The 13,592-nt window shown below is 46.4% G+C and overlaps 1 non-coding gene across 1 annotated transcript; it reads right to left on the bottom strand.

The window, feature by feature from the left end:
- Positions 1–13,052: 13,052 nt before the first annotated feature.
- On the bottom strand, positions 13,053–13,127 carry Trnat-ugu (transfer RNA threonine (anticodon UGU)). Its single transcript has one exon. It is a non-coding gene; the product is annotated as a tRNA-Thr (tRNA).
- Positions 13,128–13,592: the final 465 nt, after the last annotated feature.

The raw sequence follows: 13,592 nt of genomic DNA, 5'->3' as shown, positions 1-13,592 counted from the left end.
TGCTGTGATAGAGCGACGCAAAACAACAAGGGGTGCAAGCCCCCTACATGGAAAACACGACCACAACGTAACACCACCGCCTCCGAATTTTGCTGTTGGCACTACACTCACTTGCAAATAACTTTCACCGGGCATTCGACATACCCACACCCTACCATCGGATTACCACTTTGTGTACTATGATTCGTCACTCCACACAACGTTATACCACTGTTCAATCGTCCATTGCTCACGCTCCTTACATCAAGCGATGCATCATTAGGCATTTACCGGTGTGATGCGTGGCTTATGAGCAGCCGCTCGACCATTAAATGCAAGTTTTCGCACCTCCCGCTAACTGTCATAGTACTTGCAGTGGATCCTGATGCAGCTTGGAATTCCCGTGTGATGGTCTGGTTAGATGTCTGTCTATTACACATTATGACTCTCTTCAACTGTCAGCGGCCTCTGTCAGTCAACAGACGAGGTTGGCATGCACGGTTTTGTGCTGTACGTGTCCCTTCACTATCATATAGGGAACCGGCCGGTGTGGCCGAGCGATTCTATGCACGTCAGTCTGGAACCGCGCAACCGCTACGGTCGCAGGTTCGAATCCTGCCTCAGGCATGGATGTGTGTGATGTCCTTAGGTTAGTTAGATTTAAGTATTTCTAAGTTCTAGGGGACTGATGACCTCAGATGTTAAGTCCCATAGTGCTCAGAGCCATTTGAACCATTTTTTTCATATCTGGAAAAGTGGACCCAGGGGTGTTTAGGAGAGTGTGAATCTCGCATACAGATGTATGACACAAGTGACACACGATGACCTGACCGCGTTCTAAGCCCGTGAGTTCCGCGGAGCGCCCCATTCTGCTCTCTCACGATGTCTCATGATTACTGAAGTCGCTCGTATGGAGTACCTGGCAGTAGGCGGCAGCATAATGCACCTAATAACGAAAAACTTGTGTTTTTTTGGGGTGTCCGGATAATTTTGATCACATAGTGTACGTATTTCATAGCTGCTGCTGCGTCTGCACCAGCGCTAAGTTCGTATAGCAGGGGGTTGCGTACCTGACGTCACGCTCAGCGCGTTCTGTGATTGGTGGCACGGACCTGCAGCGCGGCACGCGGCAGCTACAGCGGTTCGAGATGGGAAAACCGCGATGCAGCGCCGCTTATGCCGTTTCGGTGGTAACCAAGGCTGTGGTGCGCGTTTTTGACGTGCGGCAAGCCTACAGGGAAACGGCCTTAAAGCCGTCGGCACACGGACGGCTTGAGCGTGCCAAGTTCAACGTGCTGCTGGACGTTCAGGAACGATGCGACTTGTGCATACGGTACGTGGGCCCCAACGTGTTATACGCGATCGCAGCGCACTCCAGCGGCAGTTGAGGGATGTTTCTAGTTCGTAAATCACACTGTTTACTCAACGGGCGCGCGTAAAATTCCCACGTTAGCTCTATTAAAACGCACATTTCTTCCATCGTCCACGAAAAGGAAAGTACCATGTCCAATCAATAAGGACACAGCCTTATAAAAGTTCCATTACAAACAGTTCGTTACAAATATGGAATACTTCTCCGCATAAGATAAACATTATTTCATCATTCCCACATTTTAGTAAAACCCCAAGGTCAGTCTTACTTGATCACTGTTCCTACCCAGTAGCAGAATCTTTGCAACATGTGAATTACGAAACGTAGAAGAAGAAGGAGCAAAATATTTTTATACAAGTAGCGCAAGCTGTCCTTTAGATTAAGCCAATCGAACAAAGTCACCCCTCAAAAAAAGGTGAAATTGGATTTACAGAACATCAAATATTATACTCTATACTTATATTAAACTAATAATAAAGTATCAGAACCTAATAAAAACGCGAATGTTAGAAAAAAAATTGGTTGTGTCAGGACGCGAACCACCGCCCCAACAAAAGAACTCACAATGGGACAGGAACGCTATTCATTACGCATTTTTTTTTTAATCTCATTTTGTTAGATTGAGTTCGTCGCATCTGCTCGGGGCGGACGTCGTAAGACATACGTTTAAGTTCGTTGTTGATCGATTAACTCAGTTTTTTTTTGTTATTTTGGAGGGAGCTAATCCTCTGACCGAACACGCTGAGCTACAGTGCCGGCTGTTACGCTAAACGAACATAAACACCTTTCGTATCTAATCATAGTATCTTACCGCTTGCTAAAACCCTTAATCGTAGATATGTTGCTAACTGAAATTTAATTATAAGAAATTGTACCAAGAACAATGCGTTTTGGGTGGATCTTGAGTGTGTAGCTGCCTTCAAATAGCCTACTCTCATTATACGCAAGTTACAAATACTTCTTTTGCCACGAATATGATGTTTCTCATTATTTTATTAGAACGAATCACACGGTTAACAACGGGTTTTGCAGTGATTCTCAATTTGCTGGTGCTCGGAACGGCATATATACATATAGGCTTGAAATGAATGCCAATATGGCGCCTCACAACTCTGTACTGAAGGGAGAAGGCGTGCGTGTGACGTAGGTGGCGTTGTGCCATCTCATTGGTCAACGCTCAGACGCACTCTCAGAATATCTGACATGCCAGATATTGCTCTGCACGTTCGGAAAGACTCCCGAGCGTGCTATTCCACGCTGTGACGTCAGAAACCCGGCACGCTCAACGCTCAACGTTCGGATGCGCGGTCCGTGTGCAGACGGCTTAAGGCTTTGCCACACAGAACGCGTTCTGCCCGCGAGGTCTGTGACCTGCGTCGTTTAAATGCGCGTCGTTGCATCTTGTCGATCACACACAGAGGGCTGTCTTGCTGCCGCGGGTACCGGCCAGCCGCCGGCGCGAGCGCGTCTGTCTCATAATACAGATTCGCCTCCCTGGATGGCGGCTGTGAGCGCCCGCAGACGCATTTTTTGCCGTGTTGTCACACCGACGGGTGCGGCCGAGACAGCAGCGGCTGCAGGCAGATCCGTGCTATCAGTGATCGTGTGGAAATGATGCAAACAAACTTATCGAACACGCGAGGAAGTACACCTTCTTCTACGGTACAGGGAATGCAGATTATAAGAGAATTATGAAGGCCGATGCTAGGAGGAATATCACTGATAAACTGGTTCAAAATGGCAAATATTTTTGCAAAAAGGTTAAATTTTCACATATGCAGTAAGTTACACAAAATGAAGCACGGTTGTTGTGTACATAGTTCCACGTAGTCAGCGCGTACACAACCTTCCCACTAGAGCGCGCCCCGCTAAGCGCAACAGCGCAGGCGCAGCGCTCGTCCGTCTCCGCACTACGAGATGGCGCTGCCATAGAGACAGACCAAATTCTGCTTTCGCCGATCCGCGTATTAATATGTAACGCAGCCAATGAGATTGCTGCTTACATAGAACCTTTCATCCTCACGGATCACACTCGCGGAGTGATACCTGAACGCTCGAGGTATTATAACGAGTGTACAGACCTCCGATTAGCCAGTCTGCATTAGTCTGTAGTCAAGTTTCAGTCTGCGCCTAATATGATTATCATATTCCTGTACACAGCCATGAAAAGAAATGTGTAGACACTTTGTCAAGTATCAGAGATATGTGAGAATAAGATTAACATACCAAGACCAAAGGAACTTCAGATTGTCAATTGTAAATAGCATCCAGAATCAAGTTAAGTAAGGTTTATGATTGTTATTATTTTAATAAATGTGTGTGAAATTAATCAAGTTCTGTTTAAAGATGGTCACCGTCAATCTGCTACTTTAAGTGTGCAAGTGGCATTTTTATCTTCTGACCTAACGGCAGAAGATAAACACGCCACGATAAGACCACGAGACATATTGCTGACACTCGCCTACTTTGCTAGAGCGACAAGTCAAATAATCTGATGGTGTGTGTACCTAAGGTCTTAAGTACGCACACCACAACAGTATAGTGCTATGTACTGGAAGTTATATAGTGTATATTACATCTTAAAGCATCTGAAAGATATTACAGCAAGCATGCAAGCAACCATGTGATCAAAACGGAAAGCACTACTTAGAAAATCGAACTTCATGTAAGAAAAAGCCGGCCGCTGTGGCCGAGCGGTTCTAGCCGCTTCAGTCAGGAACCACGCGGCTGCTACGGCTGCAGGTTCGAATCCTGCCTCGGGCGTGGATGTGTGTGATGTCCTTAGGTTAGTTAGGTTTAACTAGTTCTAGGTCTAGGGGACTGATGACCTCAGATGTTAGGTCCCATAGCGCTTAGAGCCAGTTGAACCATTTTTGGACATTTTACAGTATATATCACTGGTTTCTCGTCTTCAGCAAGTAAAAACAGAATAGCAGAACGTTGTTCAAGTAGTGTGGACGTTTGAAGCAGACTCGCCATCTTGAAATGTATTTTTGAGGCTATAAACAAAACACTATTGATACATCAGATGATCAGTGCTCATCCCAGTGATGCCAACATAAAGCCATATAAGTACCAAACTTGCCCTACTAACGGTTTTTTCCACAGACCAATTTGTCTCTTTAATTACTGAATGACCGTCATACAGTTTAAAGAAATGGCTCCTGTCCTATGAGAAATTGTATACTTAACGTTTGCAATCAGTAAAGAGTTTATCTACTCTTTAAAATTGAACAAAGCCCCAGGACCCGATGGAAACTCTATCAGATTTTATATTGCAGTATATGGTTCAAATGGCTCTGAGCACTATGGAACTTAACATCTGTGATCATCAGTCCCCTAGAACTTAGAATTACTTAAACCTAACTAACCTAAGGACATCACACACATCCATGCACGAGGCAGGAGTCGAACCTGCAACTGTAGTGGTCACGCGGTTCCAGACTGAAGCGCCTAGAACCGCACGGCCACACCGGCCGGCTATTGCAGTATAATTACCCCCTTCTAAATGTAATCTATCGTAGATCCCTCTAACAAAAAACCGTGCCCAGTAATTGGAAGGAAGCATAAGGTCACATCCATCCAGAAGAAGGTTAGGAGAAGTCAGCCACAAAACTAGTAACTAACTAATATTCTTCACGTGAATTTGTTGTGTCATGGAACACATTCTGAGCTCAAACATAAAGAGGTATCTGGAAGAGCATGACCTTCTCCATACCAACAAGCACGGATTTCGAAAACATCTATCATGTGAAACCTAACTTACACTTTTCTGATATGACATACTGAAAGCCCAAAATAAAGCAGTCAGGTAGGTGTAGTATTTCTCGATTTCCGACTAGCATTTGACTCAGTACCACACCTACGCTTATTATCAAAAGTATGATCATATGGGATATCAAGTGAAATTTGTGACTGGATTGAGGAGTTTTTGCTAGCGGAGATGCAGCAAGCTGTCTTGGATGGAGAGTCATCAAGAGATGTTGACGTAAATTCGGGTGTATCGCAGGTAGTGTTTCGAGACCCTGTTCATGTTTGTTTTTGTTACCTTACCAACAATATTAATAGTAATATCAGTTTTGCAGTGGTGCAGGTATCTGTAATGAAGTACTGTCTGAAAGAAGCTGCCTAATTATTCATTGAGGTATTGCTAAAAGTTAGATGTGATGCACATTTCCAGAAATGTAAAACTGTGCCCTTCACAAACGTCCGAAGAACGTGCCCTTCACAAACGTCCGAAGAACGATGTCCCGTGACAAACCTGGTGCCTCGCCACGTGACGACAAGTAAGTACAGTCGCAGCCAGATGCAATGACGAACGAGAGACACCGGCGAAGACACACCCTGAAGAGTTCTATACGTCGCCTCTATAGAATGCTGGGCCCAACGAGGTATAGGGGCCATGTGACGTACGGAACTGTGGCAGTAGAGGTCTTATGATTTGCAGGGACCGCCTACAGCGGGAAGCGAGTTACTATTTCAGACGACTTTGATACTTCGGTGCTGCGTGTTTAAATAGACTCATGCTTTCGATGCCATACGACGTACTGATTTCCAGCTTGGCCCCGGACGTTTTTCGAGAGGCTGTACGCGAGAAGACTGATGCGTCACGTCACCCAGGAGGGCATCAACCCCGACGATCAGTTAGGGTTCCGAGAAGAACATGCCACTTCCCACCAGCTCTTGCGGGTGGTAGAACCGGCGATGAGGGCACTGGAAACAAGGGAATTCTTTGGGGCAGTGTTCCTCGACGTGTCCCGAGCGTTTGACTCGGTGTGGCATGACGGTCTCGAATTCAAACTTTTTGAACAAGGGATATCGACGTCCCACATGACGCTGCTGCGGTAGTACTAGAGATGGGCAAAACTGTTCTTTTCAGAGATTGGATCAGAACTGTTCACTCCCTGAAATGAATTAGCTCTTTTTCATGACTCACCACTCATTTACAATATAAAATAAATGGAAGGCACATTGCCCTTTAAACTTGGTTTATTCCAGTACTATACCTGTATTTTGATCTTATTTGATCCTATTTTGAAGTAACACAGATAATGAGTAAGAATTTTGTATTGTTTATTGAAATTTCCACGATATGACAAAGTTTTTGATTATTGATTTATTTTGCACTATCGTGGTTTTTTGGCTGATCGGAAAATGTTGTAACTTGAGATTTACATTAACAATATATTTGGCTATAACGTATTAAAATTTCATTAACCTCATACAAATACATTGCAAGCCATATATTTTTAAAGTGAACGTTTCCTTTCGAAGACGCCTAAAATCGCAAAATCCGTACCAGAATAAGAAAAAAAAACATAAATTTGACTGTAAAACGAAAGTGCTGCATATAGCCTTACACCGAATAAAACAAGGAAAATATTGGTGTATCACATTTTGCGATACGTTTATCGGTTCGCTCGTAATTAAAGCGTAAATTCGAGTGTCTATAATAAAAATCCTATAGTAAGAGGAGTCATCAGGAACCTAAACTAATCAGTTTAAACAAATAAAAATAAAATAAAAACAATTGATGTATACATAACATAATAATGTAATATACATAGCGGCATTACTACGAAGAACAATATACAGTGGGGACGAACTCCGATGCAGAGGCGCTGAGTCGAGCAGGTCGAGCCGCGAGCTGTATTACTGCGTGAGCTGAGACCGCAGAGACCACAGTGACACCTGAGTCGCTTTGCTCGACGCTCTGGCTAGAGTCGAGACGGTGGGGCGAGCGTTGAGCGGGCGAGTTCCGAGGGAGGGGTAGCGGTGAACTCACCCGCTCCGAGACAAATAGTTCGTTCCCTTGCGAGCGGGTTTTTGCAAGTAGTTCCTATGTTATCCGCTAGGTGGCTCTCTGTCCTGTTGCTCGCATCAACTGCCCAGAGGGCAGGACGTGCGACTGAAACGATCGCCGACAGAGTGCGATGCGAAGTTACGCTGCGCCAGACACTAGAAGCAGGGCAGAGGCCGGCGCTGGCTGTGTTGTGTGGCGTGCACTGTGCTGTGACCAGCAGAGGCGCTGCTGATATGCTCCGTCTCTCTCTCTCTCTCTCTCTCTCTCTCTCTCTCTCTCTCTCTCTCTCTCTGCCCTGGGAAACGTTTGGAGCTACCGTTCTTTTTTTCTGAATCACTGATTGTTCACTCCTTTGAAAGATTGAACTCTATGAATTAGTTCAAGAGCGGATCCCCCATCTCTAGGTAGTACCTATCTGACCGAACCTTCCACGTGAGGGCTGACAACGGTACGTCAACAGACCGGCAGATACGTGCAGGGGTGCTTCAGGGGTCGGTTCTCGGCCCCTCGCTGTACTCCCTGTACACTGCCGACGCTCCGAAAGTGGCAGGAGTCGAACTGGCGCTGTATGCTGATGATACAGCCCTGTTCACTCGCAGCATGAGCGCCCAAGTGCTGAGAAACCGCCTCCAACGCGGGTGCGATGCCTTGGGCTCATGGGCAACAAAGTGGCGGCTGAAATTTAACGCCACAAAGAGCCAGGCAGCCGTCTTCACCCAGAGACTTCTGCCGCCAAGGCTTACGTCGGTCGAAATCCTGGGAGAACCTATCCCATGGAATGGGACGGCGAAGTACCTAGGGTTTACCCTAGACCGCAGGCTCACCTGGAAGCATCACATTCGTGATGTGAAAGGGAAAGCAATAGGACGCCTTCGCGCCCTGTATCCGCTGCTAAACCCGAAATCGTCATTGCCACCGCAACACGGCATCACGCTTTACCTAACATTGGTTCGCCCACTGTTAAGAGTATGCGGCCGTGGTCTGGGGGAAAGCCGCGGATACAGAACCGCGCCCTGAATACTGCTATGCATCTTCCGAGGCGCTTCTCGACCCGCCAATTCCACGAGGACACTGGGATCCTGCCTCACCGAGACAGGTTTCGCGCCATAGCCAGGAAGTTGTATGAGAAGACGGGACGCTCCCGCAACCGGCTCATCCGTGGACTGGGCCAACAACCTCATCACGGGCCAACCACGCGTTGGCCTGACCTGCTGAGGGGTTAAGTTTTACTAATCCCTGAACAGAGTGTGTCTTTCTTTTTTTTTCAGGTTACACCAGCTAGGACCAATCAACAAGAGTGGTAATATATCTTTCTCTCTTTTATAGGAACCGCAGGAATGACAAATCTTGTCTAAACTGCAACACCTCGAGCCAAGGATTCGCTCGTCTTTTCAGCGTCAGCGGCCCCAGACGTAACCCAGCGTTCACGATGTACACTCTAAGACAAAAAGAATGGCACACCACGGAGGAATTATCCGAGTAGGACGAAGATCATGCACAGAGAAGCGAATGATAATTTCAGAAAAATTGGACGATTTATTCAAGAGAAAAAGCTTTACAAATTGATAAGTCAGTAACACGTTGGTCCACCTCTGACCATTGTGCAAGAGGTTATTCGGCTTAGCATTGATTGGCAGACTTGTTGGATGTCCCTCTGAGGGACATTATGCCTAATTCTGTCCAACTGAAGCGTCGGATCGTTAAAGTCCTGACACAGTTGGATGGCCCCGCCCTTAATGCTCCAAACATTCTCAGTTGGTGAGAGATCCGGCGACCTCTCTGGCCAAGGTATGGTTTGGAAAACACAAAGACAAGCAGCAGAAACTCTCACTGTGTGCGAGCGACGATTATCTTACTGAAATGTAAGACAAGCATGGCTTACCGCGAAGGGCAACAAAGAGCCGTGTAGGATATCGTCGACATACCATTGTGCTCTAAGGGTGTTGTGGATGAGAACAAAATGGGCCCCAGTCTGAATGTCTCCCACTATACGGAAGGGAGACTGATATTAACGTCTCGTTGACGTTAAGTCCATCAGAGATGGGGCACATAGAAATCGGCTGTGCCCTTGCACGGGAACTATCCCGGAATTTGCCACAAGCAATTTACGAAAATCACGGAAAACCTAAATCTGGATCGCCAGATAGAGATTTGAACTGTCACCCTCCCAAATGTGAGTCCATTTTGTAACCACTGTGCCATCTCAATCGGTCCCGCCATGCAGCCTGACAAACAGGAGTGATGATATGGACTGCCATTTCACTTCATGGCAGCATGCCTTTGGTGGCCGACAGCCACCTGGTACATTGACGATATTCTGTCCCCATTTTGTTGTTCTTCATGTCAGGCCATCCTGGGTTTACATTTTTGTATACATAGTTCCACGTAGTCAGCGCGTACACAACTTTCCCACTAGAGCGCGCCCCACTAAGCACAACAGCGCAGGCGCAGCGCTCGTCCGTCTCCGCACTACGAGATGGCGCTGCCATAGAGACGGACCAAATTCTGCTTCCGCCGATGCGCGTATTGATATGTAACGCAGCCAATGAGATTGCTGCTAACGTAGAACCTATTCTCCTCACGGATCACACTCGTGCAGCAATACATGAACGCGTGAGGTATTATAACGAGTGTATAGACCTCCGATTAGTCAGTCTGCATTTGTCTGCACCAGTCTGTACCAGTCTGTATTTGTCTGCACCAGTCTGTAACAGTCTGCATTAGTCTGTACCAGTCTGTACGAGTTCTACATTTGTCTGTACCAGTCTATAGTCAAGTTTCAGTCTGCCCTAATAAGATTACCATATCCCTGTACATAGCCATGAAGATAAATGTGGTGTCACCGCCAGACACCACACTTGCTAGGTGGTAGCCTTTAAATCGGCCGCGGTTCGTTAGTATAAGTCGGACCCGTGTGTCGCCACTACCAGTGATTGCAGACCGAGCGCCGCCACACGGCAGGTCTAGAGAGACTTCCTAGCACTCGCCCCAGTGGTAAAACCGACTTTGCTAGCGATGGTTCACTGACAAAATACGCTCTCATTTGCCGAGACGATAGTTAGCATAGCCTTCAGCTACGTCATTTGCTACAACCTAGCAAGGCGCCATTACCAGTTACTATTGATACTGTAAAACATGTACCGTCAAGAGCGACGTTCACCATCTATGGATTAAAGTTAAGTATTCCACCAGCTACGTCCATTTTTATAAAGTCTAATTTCCTTGTCCTGTTCCAGTCCTGCGTGAGCTAAAACGCGTGCCTTTCGGCTTCCTCTCATAACCGGTGTTGGCTCTCCTGCCAACCCACAACAATAAATGTATAGACACTTTTGTTAAGTATCAGAGATATATGTGAGAATAAGATTAACGTACCAATACCAAAGGAACTTCAGATTGTCAATTGTAAATAGCATCCAGAACCAAGTTAAGTAATGTTTATGCCTGTTATTATATTAATAAATGTGTGTGAAAATTAATCAACTTCTGTTTAAAGTTGGTCGCCTTCAATCTGCTACTCTAAGCGTGCAAGTGGCATTTCTATCCTCTGACCTAACGGCAGAAGATAAACACGCCACGATAAGACCACGAGACATATTGCTGACACTCGCCTACTTCGTTAGAGCGAGAAGTCAAATAATCTGATGGTGTGTGTACTGAATGTCTTACAGTACGCTCACCTCAACATTACAGCAAGATAGTGCCTGCCGACACACGGTGAGAGTTTATACTGCTTATCTACGCGCTTTACAAAATCCTACCTTGGCCAGTGAGGTCGCCACATCTCTCCGCAACTGGGAATGTTTGAGGCATCAAGGGCAGGGACTTCCAACTATCTTGGAATTTTAACTATCTAACGCACCAGTTGGACTTAGATTGACACAATATTCCTTAGGAGGACATCCAACAACTCTGAATGAAATTTTCACTCTACAGTGGAGAGTGCGCAGGTATGAAACTTCCTGGCAGATTAAAACTCTGTGCCGGACCGAGACTCGAACTCGGGACCTTTGCCTTTCGCAGGTTTTTGGAAACCCAGAATCTACTGTGGAGGAATCAACATGGATTCCGGAAACGGCGATCGTGTGAGACCCAACTCGCTTTATTTGTTCATGAGACCGAGAAAATATTAGATACAGGCTCCCAGGTAGATGCTATTTTCCTTGACTTCCGGAAGGCGTTCGATACAGTTCCGCACTGTCGCCCGATAAACAAAGTACGAGCCTACGGAATATCAGACCAGCTGTGTGGCTGGATTGAAGAGTTTTTAGCAAACAGAACACAGCATATCGTTCTCAATGGAGAGACGTCTACAGACGTTAAAGTAACTTTCGGCGTGCCACAGGGGAGTGTTATGGGACCGTTGCTTTTCACAGTATATATAAATGACCTAGTAGATAGTGTCGGAAGTTCCATGCAGCTTTTCGCGGATGATGCTGTAGTATACAGAGAAGTTGCAGCATTAGAAAAGTGTAGCGAAATGCAGGAAGATCTGCAGCGGATAGGCACTTGGTGCAGGGAACGGCAACTGACCCTTAACATAGACAAATGTAATGTATTGCGAATACATAGAAAGAAGGATCCTTTATTGTATGATTATATGATAGCGGAACAAACACTGGTAGCAGTTACTTCTGTAAAATATCTGGGAGTATGCGTGCGGAACGATTTGAAGTGGAATGATCATATAAAATTAATTGTTGGTAAGGCGGGTACCAGGCTGAGATTCATTGGGAGAGTCCTTAGAAAATGTAGTCCATCAACAAAGGAGGTGGCTTACAAAACACTCGTTCGACCTATACTTGAGTATTGCTCATCAGTGTGGGATCCGTACCAGATCGGGTTGACGGAGCAGATAGAGAAGATCCAAAGAAGAGCAGCGCGTTTCGTCACAGGGTTATTTGGTAACCGTGATAGCGTTACGGAGATGTTTAACAAACTCAAGAGGCAGACTCTGCAAGAGAGGCGCTCTGCATCGCGGTGTAGCTTGCTCGCCAGGTTTCGAGAGGGTGCGTTTCTGGATGAGATGTCGAATATATTGCTTCCCCCTACTTATACCTCCCGAGGAGATCACGAATGTAAAATTAGAGAGATTAGAGCGCGCACGGAGGCTTTCAGACAGTCGTTCTTCCCGCGAACCATACGCGACTGGAACAGGAAAGGGAGGTAATGACAGTGGCACGTAAAGTGCCCTCCGCCACACACCGTGGGGTGGCTTGCGGAGTATAAATTTAGATGTAGATGTAAGTTCTCTACCACCTGAGCCACCCAAGCACGACTCACGACCCGTCCTCACAGCTTTAATTCCGCCAGTACCTCGTCTCCTGCCTTCCAAACTTCAACAAGCCTTTCTGCGAACCTTGCAGAACTAGCACTTCTAGAAGAAAGGAGGTACTGGCGGGATTAAAGCTGTGAGGACGCGTCGTGAACCGTGCTTGGGTAGCTCAGCTGGTAGAGCACTCGCCCGCAAAAAGGCAAAGGTCCCGAGTTCGAGCCTCGGTCTGGCACACAGTTTTAATCTGCCAGTAAGTTTCATCCAACACCTCTGTCAACGATTGCGAAGCCGAATAAATTCTAGCATGAGGGCAAGTGGTGGACCAACGCGTTATTGACTTGCTCAATTTCTGACGCTCATTCTCTCGAATAAATCATTCACTTTTTCTAAAACTGTAATTATTTAATTGTCTCTACACATACACCACATCTACTGCTTTCCATCCCATTCTGGTAATTTCTGAGTGACGTACCTTTTTTTTTGTATACGAAGACAGTAACTTGTTGTCGAAAGAACAGTCACTGTTGATGACCGTGCAGCTTTTCCCTGGAATAAATGATGACTAACTGACCTCAGCTGCCGACAGGTGTTGTTGATATACCTCGATGTGGACAGCTGAAAATGTGTGCCCTGACCGGGACTCGAACCCGGGATCTCCTGCTTACATGGCAGACGCTCTATCCATCTGAGCCACCGAGGACACAGATGAATAGCGTGACTGCAGGGACTTATCCCTTGCACGCTTCCCGTGAGACTCACATTCCCAACTGCCCACAATTCTACATATGTAATGTTCCTTATAGACATTTGCCCACCCACTCATTACTCGCGCACACTTTGGCGATTCCCGTAAGAGTTTGGGCAACCTGTGCGCATTCGCAGCGACGAAGGTCAATGGCTGGGTATATCAACAACACCTGTCGGCAGCTGAGGTTGTCAGTTAGTCATCATTCATACCTTTTTTTTGTCTTTGAGTGGTAATCGGGCAAGTCAGCTAGTATGACGTCAAACGTTCGTTGCGGGGGCCCGTATTTCCCGGGGGCACCATGCAAATGCTTACTTACGACACAGCAGAGGCCACTCACACCCCACTCTGCACACATCGTCTCACTACAGAGCCAGCAATGCCAGAGTTACATTAGTCAGAAGTATGTAGCACAGTTTAT

The sequence above is a fragment of the Schistocerca cancellata genome, unplaced genomic scaffold, assembly GCF_023864275.1.
Source record: "Schistocerca cancellata isolate TAMUIC-IGC-003103 unplaced genomic scaffold, iqSchCanc2.1 HiC_scaffold_792, whole genome shotgun sequence".
NCBI lineage: Eukaryota > Metazoa > Arthropoda > Insecta > Orthoptera > Acrididae > Schistocerca > Schistocerca cancellata.
This window is presented reverse-complemented; position numbering and strand designations above follow the sequence as displayed.